The sequence below is a fragment of the Mercenaria mercenaria genome, chromosome 4 (assembly GCF_021730395.1).
Source record: "Mercenaria mercenaria strain notata chromosome 4, MADL_Memer_1, whole genome shotgun sequence".
Taxonomy (NCBI): Eukaryota; Metazoa; Mollusca; class Bivalvia; order Venerida; family Veneridae; genus Mercenaria; species Mercenaria mercenaria.
In genome coordinates, this window is record NC_069364.1 from 14442217 (window position 1) to 14457243 (window position 15027).

Sequence of the window (15027 nt, forward strand, 5' to 3'; positions counted from 1 at the left end):
ATACAGATGCGTATAGAGTAGCCGGATGCGTAGCCTTTTATTTGGTCCTAATTCATTACATCAATATTTACAAAAAGCGGACAATCATATCTCAGTATACGTCAGGATACATTAAAGCTGTTTTTCAATTCAAAATATTCAGAAGGGCCCTCATTATTTATTTATATTTATAAATATAAATGTTTATATATAATTATTTATTATCTGCTCTTTTGTGTCTGCATATTCATTTATGTCTAGTCCCTCTTATCTGTTTTAGTAATCAGTCACGTATATCATATTTGAAACATTTTATCTAATCTATATGACAGTGGTCAAAACTGCATGATAGCTATCATTTTAGCAATTTTCGATTTTATTTTAAAAATTAATCAAAGACATAAACGATGTAAGAATTACATGCACAGTACTTGGTTATATTAGGTTAGTAAACGAACGTTAGGAATAATCTGAAAGGCGAGCTTGAGAGAGAAGTGAAACGTTTTCGTCATGAGCCTACTAATCTACTATTGTCAGCTACTATGCATGTGATTCTTTTATTATGCATTTTACAAGTATGTTTTTAAGCAAATTTTAATCAAATTTAAGCAAGGCTCGTGTAATTTACATACGTTAACAGGAATTACGTTATTAAGTGTTAAAAAAGTATAGCGATCCTTTAGAAGTATACTTGGATTCAGTGTTATTGTATTTTCAGGTCTTTTGAGATCATGGAGAACATTCTACATTGTGTAATAAATTTCCGCTTAAGTCGTTGCTAGGGGGAGGTGATGGATGTTGCACTTTTCGTTACCTCTAATTAAAAGGTTGATTTAAACCGTGTCTACTGTCATTTTGCTTGGTTGCATTCTATACTTCCAAAGGTTCTTCTTAAAAATTTCTTCAGTTATTTTTAACAAATAAATGATTGTATATTATTGTCTGACCTTAACTAGTTTATGCACGGGAGTGACATCTCTGTATGGATTTTAAACTGTACACTTTAAACACATATTGTCCGAAGTTGAATATGATATAACACTGCTCATATCTCTAAAACTTTCAAACACAACAGAGTTTTGTTCACATAGTCTAAATGACATGCATACATAATATAAAAGACTGAGAACTTAGCACAAACACCCAACATTCATAATACTTTGACTACGTATTCTATAAAATTCAAAACATTTTTGGGTTTGTCTGATTAAGTTACAAGAATGAAACATCGCCCGGGCTCAAATATATACAAAAGTAATAAAATACACATTGTACACACTTATTGGATATCTTGCCGGTTAAACGTAAAATCTATGGCCCGAGGTCCGAAGGAGTGAAATAAAAATGTTTAGACTATTGACCGGCAAGCCTCGCAATAAGTGTTTTATAACATGACATTTCAACTAATTTCGGATATTTTTTTTCTTTATGTTTAGACTGTAGCCCAGCAAAGTTAAGTGTTGAACTATAGACTAGTCAGAAGCATTAACTATGGACTGGCGATTTGTATAAAGAGACATACTAGTACTGACATCAGTCTCTGAAAAAAAAATGAAATATGAAACACAATCCTTAATTAATAATCTTAAAAAATGAACTTCATTCGTCATTGTAGTTCCACGTATCAGACATTGCAGTATAAAAATCAAAAATCATTTAATTTAGTTTAACAGAGTTATTATTTCCCAAAGGAGAATAATTCTGAATTTATAAATGAGAGGACAGATACGGAAACTAATCAGAAATATCAAATTATCCGACAATAGTAGAATGATATTCTCCTCCTACTGGAACATATTATTGATACATCTTTTAGGAAATAGGGCTTGCTTGCATTTTAAATATCATTCAGCTGAAAATTACATTTACTGGATTTACGAAAATACTTGCTTTGAGAACTGACTATTCTTAGTTTTCTAGACTAGTAAAATCATATGAATTTTTTACCATAAAAAAATACACATGACTTATTTTTAAAGCGAAAGCAATGTAACAATTTTTCGGTTATTTCCTGACAGAAAATTGATATAAAAAAATGTTGTTGGTTTCACGATTGGAGCACATTATTTTCAATTTATTTAATGTAGTCACAATTTAGTGGAAGGTTTAGTGTAAACTTACTATCCTTGACCTTAGTATTGAAATGAAGAAAAACAAATTTCCCAGCTTGTAGATAAGTCCAAATCAGCTTACCAAGGCTGATAATAGTATTAACGATGGCATTTCACTGCGAAAATGATGTGACACGTAACAGATGATATTGGCAGATTTCTCTACAGACAAGACATTTTCCGACCCAAAACTCGGTCGCTTATTATATAACTGTCTTAATACATTTGTACATTTTGTAATGTAGAATTTTATACATAAAATACATTAGACTTTATGTCTGGAAATCATTGGATTTTACAGGTTGAATTTACGGAATCTGGAAGATCGTTTATATGACACAAAAACATAAGGGGTCCTAGGACTGTTCCTTGAGGTACTCCGGATTTAACTTCCACACTGGCCGAATGTTTACCTTCTACAACAATATTTTATAGCTCTATCTTTCAGAAAGGATGATAGCCAGTTAAGTAAATTTTCACGGACGCCGTAGTTCTCTAGCTTTGTAGTAATTTATCATGTGGGACGGTGTCGAAAGCCTTAGAAAAATCTAATTATGCAATATCAACTTGCCATTCTTTATCATATTTTAGATACTAATAAGTAATTCATAATAACTAATAACTGTACGAGATAAGGTGTCGAGCACACAAGATAAGATGTCGAGCGCTCGAGATAAGATGTCGAACGCACGAGATAAGATGTCGAGCGCTCGAGATAAGATGTCGTGCGCTCGAGAAAATTCAATCTTAAATGCATGTCCTAATCATACCACCGTAATTGACTATGTTCTATCATAATTGCATTCTTTTTTCCAATCCTTGATTTAGATAACATGCAAATGTGTTAAGATACTTACTTCTGATTACAGCAATAAGTACATGCTTTTATTTAAGTCACTCATTTTTTTTTCAGATTTGTAAAGTAGTCTTAGAAAGACAAACAACATCCATACCGGTACTGCAGTACCAATCGTGACTAGATCAAATCTATATGGGAAATTAAGCAGGCTTCCATCACTAATTAAAGCTCTCACGTAATGAAAGCGGAGATATTCAAATCTAATGTGAAATATATAATCAGTTACTTGCAAAATGTGATTGTGATAAGATAAACAGTCTACTGGGCTAAACGTAATAACCGATATTTTTGATAAATATACCTGTATATGCACGTCTTAAGCTTACATAGTTATCATGCAATGGAAAATGAGTTGTACGTACGAGTTATAGGAATTATAAAAGCACGTGTAAAAGCAAAAGATTTTATACTGATTCTTTGACGACATTGAACAAGCAGTATGTGTTTGTTTTGTTACATTTCTGTATTAAAAAGCAGTGCACTCATCATCGAAATGAAATGCGCATTGATATGTACAGCGTCATCATCGCGGTAATGAGAAGGATTAGAGAAATAGCCGTCCGAACAGAAACATTATTTCGGTATATATTACACAATTCTTTCAGTGAATTAGAAAACATAGCAATGACAAAGTGAAAAATAAAACAAGAAAAGCTTTGAGTATTGTTGCTTTTTTATCGCGATGAATTATACTTCAGCAGCATTACTTAAAGGTTGCACTTATACATTATATAAGGGATTAAAGTTGTGTTAGATTTTCGTGTCCTTTGGAAATGGAATCCATTCAAATTCTCTGTGATAGAATTCCGCTTAAGCCGGGGTGGGGTGGGGTGACCTCTCATGAATAGACTCAATTAGACCGTGTCAACTCTACTATTATTCTGCTACTTTCCAAAGGAACTTCAAATAGATGTTATTGAAAATAAGTTTAAGAACTCATAGTTATAAATAAAAAAGTAATGACTGCAAAAATGCTTTGATACCTTCTGTGTTAAAACTGATTATTCAGTGTATATCGTTGGCAGACAGTAATTACTAATTCTAAAAATTCGGAACTATTTGTACTGCGATAAACACTTTTATGGGCATTTGTTTGCTCTTCCTATCATTACTGTAAAAGTAAGACAGATGTTAAAACATAAACAATAAAACATTTAGATATTGAGCAGACATACTATGAATCTAGATCTAGACTATAAGCAATAAATTAGTACATCATTATTCACTCAGAGTCTAATACTTATAAATCCTTTCCATTTGTCTTAATAAAATACTTATTGACCTCTAACTGTAACGTCATCATATTTTGATGTCAAAACAATGTGCCTTCATGCACAATAATCTGGGGTAAAATAGCATGCAAACGCATGCAGGATATATGTTATCACATAGTGTAATAATAAATTGAAATATAACATTAAATATCATCAGTTCAAAGAAACCATTAAAGGAGGAAATATTTTCACATGCGTTTTACAACAATCTATTCTACAGACATATTTTGATATTTCTTACAGATGCGAATTCATACTCTCCAGGCGAACCAGCAATGCAGTCTTTTCGGCTAAATCTTAAGAATATTATGACACTTATTGCTTTGTAACGAGTTTTGACTTCCCTGACGTGCAGTCAGTTGTAATGGAAGACTGAAAAATGAAAAGTATTTACACATTACAAATGTATTTTGGTTATGGAACAACATGTCGTAATTAGAACGTCTGGTCCAATAAGCACATCAACTTATGTTCCAACAGACAGCTTGACGCATATTTATTTTAGAACAGTCTTTACTTTTATATTCAGTCTGGTACGTTTGCCTGTATGATATGATTTGGTATTTTTAGTGCATTTGATAATCGCTCCAATTGTTTACTAAACAGAATATAAATGATCAAACTTTGATATGTTCTGAAATAAAGTATTCATTTTACAAACAAATACGAAAGCACCATTTTTGTCAGATAATTGTCTGGCCTTTGACATGGTTCTGCCGGTTTTTAGATACTCTAGGAATTCAGTCTACGTAGCTCTTAGTGTATTCGTCTTCTCCAATTAAAGCCGTAACGTTATTATATCCGTCGTTATACAATAATTAGTAAATCACGGCTACTAAACGCTAGCGCCACCACCAAATTGTGGTGATAAGGAAAAGAGCTATCGACATTTCTACTTGTAACACTTGAGTAAATTTATATATTTATCTCATATTTTCATTGATATAACTTTTTTTTCGAAAATCGGAAAATGTAGTTCCGTGTAACAACACTTTTACTACAGATTGGCAGTGATTTCATTAAAATAATATGCAAATGTGTGTCAGGAGCTTTTCTCCCGAATTTTAACAGTGGCGCATTTTCATATCGGCCAGTATTCGTTCACCATTCCGATGAATAGACACACTGTAAGAACATACCTGCGCATGCAAATGTTGTAGAAATAATAAATAATTATATACGCACACACCATGAATATAGAATCTCGGGTTAGAAAAAATATACCAGGATTTTTAAAAGTGGTGGCGCTATAACTCTAGTGATGGCGCTATACAGTAGTGGTGGCGCTGTTACGGCATTCAATAATACGAACTACTGACGCATCTCGGAACAAAACAAACACCAACATCTCTCTAACTGATAATTATCCTGCAATGAATTATGTTATTAAAGAAAGAAAAACACGATCATAGTTTACTTACCTTTATGAAACATTCTCTATCCAAGAAAAAAAAAGAACAAAATACTCATAGACCCTTGGGACTCTTGTAGTCAAAGTAAATATTTTCCTTTGTTTAAAATGTTAATGTAGGATTATTTCTAACCTTTAAATATTCTACTTAATACAAACGTAAGCCCGCCCGCTTAACTTAGTAGGTAGAGCGTTGGTCTTCGGATCGCGAGATCGCGAGTTCGATCCCCGGGCGGAGCAAATGTTCTCCGTGACGATTTGATAAAAAACATTGTGTCTGAAATCATTCGTCCTCCACCTCTGATAGTTCATGTGGGGAAGTTGGCAGTTACTTGCGGAGAACAGATTTTTACTGGTACACAATCCAGGAACACTGGTTAGGTTAACTGCCCGCCGTTACATCGTGACTGAAATACTGTTGAAAAACGACGTTAAACCCAAAACAATCAAAATAAATACAAACGTAAGTGTACTTTAAATTCAGGTCAAGGAAAATAGTAGCAATACTTTTATTTCAAACAAAGATTTGTGTCCAGGAAATAATTTGAAGATAGTGTAGAATGTATTTGTTGTATCAAGATTCTGAAACTACTCTCCTTTGTTTTTATACGTCGTTTGCATGTCACTGTAAACAAAATAGCTTTCTAAAAAGTGACTACAGTACATTTTCAATTCCAATCGATTAAATATGATAATCAATAGAGCTTAGATGTACAATCTGAATCCATATACATGTAGATTATTTTGCGATCATGTAGAGGTTACTACATGTATTTTGTGGAGTAACGTAATTGGGTGTAGTGTGGATAGGTTGATAAGATCGATTATTGTAGAAATTTCCGGGCTTGCAGACAGACATGTTCATATATTTAAATTGAATATAATCAGTCACTAATCATATACAACAGCGCCACCACTACTGTATAGCGCCACCACTTGAGTGATAGCGCCACCATTTTCAAAAATACTCGTGTTATAACTTTTACTGTATTTTTCGTAATTGTTTGGTGTATGGGAATACGTGTAATTCATTTCTACACGATTTGCATGCGCAGGTATGTTCTTACAGTGTGTCTATTCATCGGAATGCTGTTCGAATACTGGCCGATATGAAAATATGCCACTGTCAAATTTGGGAGAAAAGCTCCTGTCGCCACAATTTGCATAATATTTCAATGAAATTACAGCCAACATGTAGTAAAAGTGTTGTTACACGGAACTACATTCTCCGATTTTCGAAAAAAGTTCTATCAATGAAAATATGAGATAAAATATAAATTTTACTCAAGTGTTTACAAGTAGAAATGGGCGATAGCTGCACCACGGAAATGTCGATAGCTCTTTTCCTTATCACCACAATTTGGTGGTGGCGCTAGCGTTTAGTAGCCGTGTAAATGTATATGTATCAAATTGCATTTGATCAAAGCACCTCATATAAGTTCAGATGAAAGGAAGATATAGTGCAGTATGTAAACATCTATAATTTGAGTATGAATGCGTTGTTTCCCTGAAATTTATTTGATAATTCATGATAATAATATTTGGAAATGTTTGTATACTTTGTCCAATTAAAACTGAACGTAAAACCTGACCACTTTCTGATTCATAGTGTGTAGCATTAATTGGATAGTATCCAGTCTGTAACTACCTGTACTAACACGAAGCAACTAAGTAACGATCCTTAAAAATATAAGTGCGCTAATTGGTTTACTTTGTATTTACAAAATATAAATTGTGTACTTGGCAAGTTTTCTTATATGATTGTGTATCTTCAGTATTTTTTTTTATTAATTTATTTAAACTCTATTTTGAGAGAAATTTCAAGCTTATTTGAATCACATTCGAGTTCGCTTTTCATGTGACGTAGCAGTGAATAACACTAGTATCAATTAAGTCTGAAAACGTCCACAACAGACCAGGTAATGGTCACTTTAGTTTATGCAATAAAGAAAAACATGGTCATTTTCACCGATGCAAATCATTAAAACAGTTGTTGTACAAATTTGACAAGGATGTATAGTTTACAAACAGTGTATGGCGTGATACGAAATGCCACAAACAGACCAATACCAATAAACAGAATTATTTTGGATTGACATTTACTTTCAGGTTGTGTATCTGGATCAAATGGCTTCTTTGATGGACAAGTTGGATCAGAAACGACAGGAATAGATAATTACAGAGAACCTTTCTATCTCCAGCTGTGATTTTGTGATCACATAGCTTCATACGCGAACCATTAGCAATTCATTTGTTTTGTACGTGTTGGTTATTTACGTACAAATTAAATGTCAGAATGATGAGACACATCTGGCAGCACGGCAATAGGAAGAAAAGTTAAGACAATTCTTGCACCCGTACAATTAAACGCACAACCTCTAGTCAAAAGAAATACAGATATATAGGTGCCAAAGCATCTTGGAATCAATTTAATTTGGCAAATACTTTAGCTATGTACAGAAGATGAAATGATATCGGTGGAAGATTGATGACTTTCAGATAAACACATTGTGATGATTTCTGAGAAAGAAAAACTTCGTTTTACAGTCTGAAAAATACCTGGATTTACATACCTCAATGTTAAATGAATAGTTAAAAACAGTTGAACTCTTGTGGTTCCTGCTATTAGAAAAATATAGAAAGAGGGACATTTACGAATGATATACAATGCTAGGAATTGACATTGGTGTTAATCAATCAGTATGAAATATGTTCTGTGTAATTTGAACAAACAACTCATTATTGCATTTAAGGGACAATTCCTAGACATATGTTGAACAGTCAATGGCTATAAACATGCCAAAAACAGACACTTGCTTTATACAAGTTTTGAGAAAAATGTATTGAAATATATTCATTGAGCGGAAAATCCTGCCTGTGACATTTGACTGTACGGAAGAGTATGATAGTTTATGCTTTAACGCGGGAATGAATGTATAATGAATTGCTGATTGAGCCGTTTTCCATTTCTACCTTCTTGCTGATTTATTTTTCAAATCAGAATGGAAAGTCTGACAGAGGAGAATGTTACTAACATTAATGTAACGCTTTATGACAACAACCAAACGTGGTCTTTCTTTCCACCACCGCCTCCGGCGCCACCAAAAGACGTGTTGCTAAATTTTAAAAAATATGCATATATTATTACATGCGTAATTGGTATTATTGGAAATATTATCATATTCTTTGTATTTACGAGGACCAAACTGAAGAAACCGTCTACTGCAAGGTATCTAGCAGCTGCTGCTGTTGCTGATTCTGGTTTTCTGCTCGTTGTTATGTGTGTTAATCTTGAAGAGTTCTACAAGATTCGGGTACACTCTGTGATAGGACCTTGTCAACTGATTACATTTGGGGATCAATGCTTTCTCCTTTCTGTGTAGATGGTACCTTACGGCAGTCATTATTGAGAAATATATTGGAGTCATGTGCCGCGCAAGAAAACTAAAATGTGCACAGTTTTCCGAGCAAAATGCGTTATAATTTCATTAGCTATTATAAGCATAGTGAGTTATTTATATATGACGTGTTTGTAGGTGTGTACGGAGATCCACCAGTCTGTAGGTTGTTCTACAGTAACAAACAAGTTTAGAATCATGGAAAATACTCACCAAAATGGACTCGATAGTTAACTTTGTAGTTCCATACTTAACAATATTTTTTATAACGTGCCTTATTGCTTATAGAAGTTGGAATATCACAGAAGGTCAATGACGGCAAGTGAGAGATTCCTGCGACGAAGACGAGTAACAACTCCAGAAGACAAAGAATTTAAGACTACACCATTACGATTTTGCTAGCGATGAGTACATTGATTCTTAGTATTCCAAACAGCGCCATGAGAATTCTTGCATTTTCTGACGATTTAGACCTACGGAGTCCACTATGATGATGATGCACCTTTTTCATTATTTTGTAGTTCTAAACAGTGCTATCAAAATTTGTATCTATTTGATAGCATCAAACGCGTTTGCGCGTCAGCTTGGAAGATCATTTTGCTTGCTTAAAAGTGTCTTGAAAAAGTCTGACGATTCGGAACTGCAAACGCGGCATATCACAGAAAAAATGGACGGCGTTGCTATAGAGGGAAAGGTGTGAAATGGACATTATCTGTCATATTTTTTCTAATACTTATATTGCCTTGTTTTTGGAGTAAATTAGACAATCGTAGACCATTCATCTTCAAATCAGAAAACAAACATTGTTTAGATGAACTGTGCTTACTACAATAACATGAAAAAACTACCCACGATGTGTAACAAGTATGAAGACGAGACAAATGTTCCAATAGTTTTTCTCTCTTTTTTTGCATGAAAATACAAATATATTTTGCTATCACCATCTTTTTCTCTGGGACGATACTTTGTCTATGCGATGGAATTTTAGTTACATGTTACATATTAGCATTTTAATTCTCTGTTATATATTTCTGTAATCTGTCAGATAAATTATATTAAAAAGAAATTAAAGTATTTCATAAGAGAATAACAGCATTATGCAGTGGAACCTCCTGCTTTAGTTGCCTCCTATCAAAAGTAGCCACTAGTCTTAAGGTAGTTTTGCACGTTCGGATCGAAAGTTTTTCTTCAATGTAGAATTTCATTAAACCCTGATTTATCAAAACTTCATAGGGTCGTGTTCTTGAGTTTTTGCTTGACTGATTTGCAAACTTTGGACCTCACGCAGTTTTTCATAATGGGAGCTTATGGAAAAATCACCACTTTCATAACATTTTCGCGAACAGAAATTTTTCTACAATGTAGATTTTGATGAAATTTCTCACAGTCGTAAATAAACATATGATTTATAATGTGGTGAAATAAAATGTATAGGGGTCCGTGCGCTTATTTTTGAGATATTTGACCACGATTTTAGTAAACCGCATATTTCAAGCTAATTTTAAGACATTAGTTTGAATTATTTAATGCGTCAGATGTTTAAATATCATATTTTTAACTTTAGAAAGGTGTAAAATTGCCATTGTAATAAATTACTCACGGTTGCGATAATTCATAAAATGATTTTCATTCCCAACGCCGAATCCAGGCTTTATTAACGTTTTACAGATAAGTGGCGTTACAAGTGCAGAACTACCTTAAGAAGCCGGTCAAACAACTACCGAAATAGACCTTTAAAAAAACATTTCAGCTACCTGCCTGTCATATGTACCATGATGGTTCGTTCTCTTCGGTGGATGTTTGATATGTGTCTGATTGTATACATGCAATGCATTGTACTGGTGATCAACGAATCTGTAATGATTTGTACTTATTTCACGGTGGTAGGATTTATTTCTTAATATAGTTACATTCTTGTGTTGTAGAATGCAACATTTAGATGCAATTCACTCAATAAATGAACGGATAATGTTACTTGACACTTTCAAATATCATGTATAGCGGTCTCGTGTACGTATTTATCCCCTACGGTTGAGAAATGAATATTAAAAACAACAATTTAAAAACTACACAGAAAATATTGCATAGAATGAAAGTGCATATTTGTTTTTTCATTTTCCGCCGCCACTGAAATACAAATAAATTCTGTACTTGCATTTCACTTTATGAATAAAATACTTAATTGCTTTAACTAGCTATAATCAGGAAGAATGCTACATGACTATTAGTTCCACCGTTATACTAACATGACGAAGTTTTCTAAAGCTACTCCATTTTATTTATTTAAAACAACATTGATATAAGATAAAAGAATGTGTTTCTTTTCCAAGGTAACTAGTATTTCCCTAGAAACAAACTGTTTGCCTCGTGTCGCAGATTCGTAAACATATTGATACGAAGAGATCATTTCTGTCGTATAGATACACCCACGTGAATATATATTTCCCAATTTATCAAACATGCTAGGGCGTGTTGTAAAGTATAATATACCCATGAATGCAATACTTATATACAATTTTCAGGATTGTTGTTGTCATAAAACGTAAACAGTGAAAAGACAATAATCGATTACTATAGAGATCCTATCCATAGTCAACTGCGATCTGGTGATCAAAACGCCATTAGCAGTTTGGTTTTACGTGCTTAACTAAATGTCAGAAGGTACATTTATTCACTATATTCAATCTTCAATGTTTAATGAATAATTAAAGGCGGCTAAGCTTTATAATGGCTCTTGGCTTACAATTTATGGAGACAGGAACATTACCGAATTATATAAAGACTTCGAGACAATGTTGTGAATCACCCACAGGCAAGTTTTGTTTTGTTGAGTTTAATGTCATGGGTTGTTTAATGACAGATGGAGGAAAACCGAAGGTGCACATTCGTGCAGTATTTTGGGCGGACTCCTAGGTACAACCAACAGTTCTTCAATAATGCTGCAGACTGTGCTTGTTCATATGAATTTTACACCATAAAACGAGTTTTCGAACCACTTGACCGCGAGGCCCCTATGGCATGTAAGAAAATGGATTACGGTAACTGATGTTATTGGGAATATAGCTGGGTGAAAGGTTATTTATTACGGCTATTTTCAAATAAAAATGGGGCAGATTTATTTGTAATATGAATATTTTTTCGTTTTTATTGATAATTTGGTACTTATAAACTAAAACTATGCTCTAAAACTGTTCAGACTTCAGTAGAAAGTATTGATTTCTTGAATTAAATTAATGTTACGATGGAAACGAATCCCGTTACCTATATATCTACATGTAAAATTCAAAGGCGTTGACACTGGTCTATTTAAGCAACACAGCTTTAGCTTTTGATCTGTATTTCTACACTACCCATGAGAATAATAAGTGCAAGCACAATGATTTTGCAATAAAAGTGTCAGATGAGTACTGCTCTAAGTATTTTGTTAAAAAAATGAAAATAACACGAACATTTTACTTACTTTAGAACGTAAAAAATAATTTATTTAAAGTTTTTTCAAAACAAATTTGATAAAAAGCAAGATATGACATATTTTAAACATCTCTGTTGTCATGGTTACTTTAAACATTAAGATAAATAGAATACCATGTAAACAGTTTAGTATTCTGCTAATAATATAAAAATACAGTTATCATGCATACTGTTTAAAAATGAGAGAAAATACGCTTCCATGGAAACACGAGCCCCGCGACGAATACAATTTAAGCTTATTTAGAAGGTACCGCGCATACTAAATTATCAACAACACAGACTTCTACGGATAACAGTGAAACAAAAATACACTGAAAAGTATTTATATATCCTTACATTTTCTTCTTCGTTCAATATAAAATGCCTTTGGAGGTCATGCACTTCTAACCTGGATAAAAACTGTACTTGAAGGCAGAGATAAACGAACTTGATATTGTAGCAGCTAAATATTAAATTACACTGCTCGGGTTCAACTAATTTGAATTTACCCTGGTAACAAGGTATACAATCTCCTTAACACAGTGATGAGGCACACTCTATCTATGATAATCATTTGCACGACGTCAGTATAAAGACTCTAAATACCAACAAACAGAAATCGATGGAAAATATCCGAGACTTTATTTCATTGATGGTAGCGCTTATAGATAGAAATGAAAACGGAGAGAAAAAGGCCACTAGCGTAATTGCTTATAGAGATATACGGTAACGCAAAAGCAGACGCCCAAAGACACCGACAAGTTGCAGATATTTCATCATGCACAGTTGCTGAAAATGTTAGGTGAGTACTTCAGACTAAGAAACACATGTTTGCTTATAGTCTTATTAAGTACTACATACCATACCGAAATGTATTAAGGCCACTTAATATTCCGGTCAATCAGCTGCAAGAACGTCTTATTCAAAGAGTATAAAACATGGATTTAAGAGAAACATTCATGATTTATGGTTATGTATATGTGAAATCGATAAGAAGCGTAGTGTGCATGAGGTACTTTTGAAATTACCAAACGTCTTTCCATTCTGTCCTTTCTGCAAATTCGTAATTATGGTTTTCATTTCAAAATATAAAAGGAATTGAATGAGTTTATGCTTATATAGAACAAGAACCTTTGGTTCTAGACTAAGGATGCTTGTTTAGACGTTTATAATTTTCACCCATCTTCTATAATAGAGTTAAAAACGATTAGTATATTTGTGGCTGAAACCAGATGTGATGTTTTGATGTTTTCTCGTACTATTTTCAAATCCGTTTGATAATGTGACAATGTATTGTCATTTGAACCCATTGTCCCTGTCACTGGTAATGACAACAAGAGAACAAAGTTCCTGTTCGTCAATAAATCAGATTAAGCATGTTATTTCAGATAAGAGCATTAGCACAGCATTACAGCATTGCAATGAGAAAATAATGTGATATGTGATAGATAGTGGCAGATTTCACTACAAAGTAATTATACTGGACATTTATTCCTGTAAAAAGTGTTTAACTATATTAATGTAGGTGGATCCTTAGATGAGAAGCAAAATAATCTTTTTTCTTGAAACAGAACACGTCAATGGAAAACAATAAAAAAATGGAGCTTACTTATATAAATTTAAGATTCTGTTATGCACTTTGAAAACAGTTCCAGTTGTATCTTTATACAAAAACGTTGCTTGTCATCTTGGCAAAGTAAGATGCGCATTGTATGTATAACGTAACTACCGCGTATATTTGGTAAATGAATGGAGCAACTACTTTTTATTTGAATGAATATGTTAGTAACGACAAAAGGAAAAAGAAGCAGAATGTATTTTCATTTATTTTCACTTTTCGTTATGTTGAATGAGAATATGGTCAGATGGTTGCTGTTTATCTGTAGTTCGAATTATACTTATTCAAGTTGATAAAGTCATCATCCATTGCTGAAACTAGTTCGCTTATTTCTTTAAGTGATAGCCAACACAAGCCAAGTACTTGGAGAGGTTTTGGACAACTTGTATATTTCTTGCATCTAGTCTTAGTATACACCTTTTTAAACTTCGTTTAACTTAACTGTCGATGATTACTGAGAGAAAATTGCCCAACTGATGTTATATGTAATACACGCTTTATACGCCACTTTGCTCCTAGTAAATAAACAGTGCTTTTATGTAACATATAACTGGTAAGTTTTTAGATGGACTATATTATTTTAAAAAAATGTCGAAAAAAATTATAGAATAAAATATTATTAGATTATAAATAATTTAAAGTAAACACAAACGACACTGAGGGCAAACCAAGCTTTTATATTGAACATGTTTTAATATACCATTCATTGTAACATTAAGATAAAAATATACACGTTTACGATAAAAAAAATATATTTTTGTTTTAATTGTGTTCATATAGTTTAGCATTCTCTATAGATTCCTCAATAGATTTGGAGATTGCTGTTTTACACTGACAGAAAATATAAGGTATTGAGCGACCTGTGAAGTTTCCACTTTTTCTATTGGTTTAAGCTCAATAACAGAATATGCTTTGTTTCACAGTCCA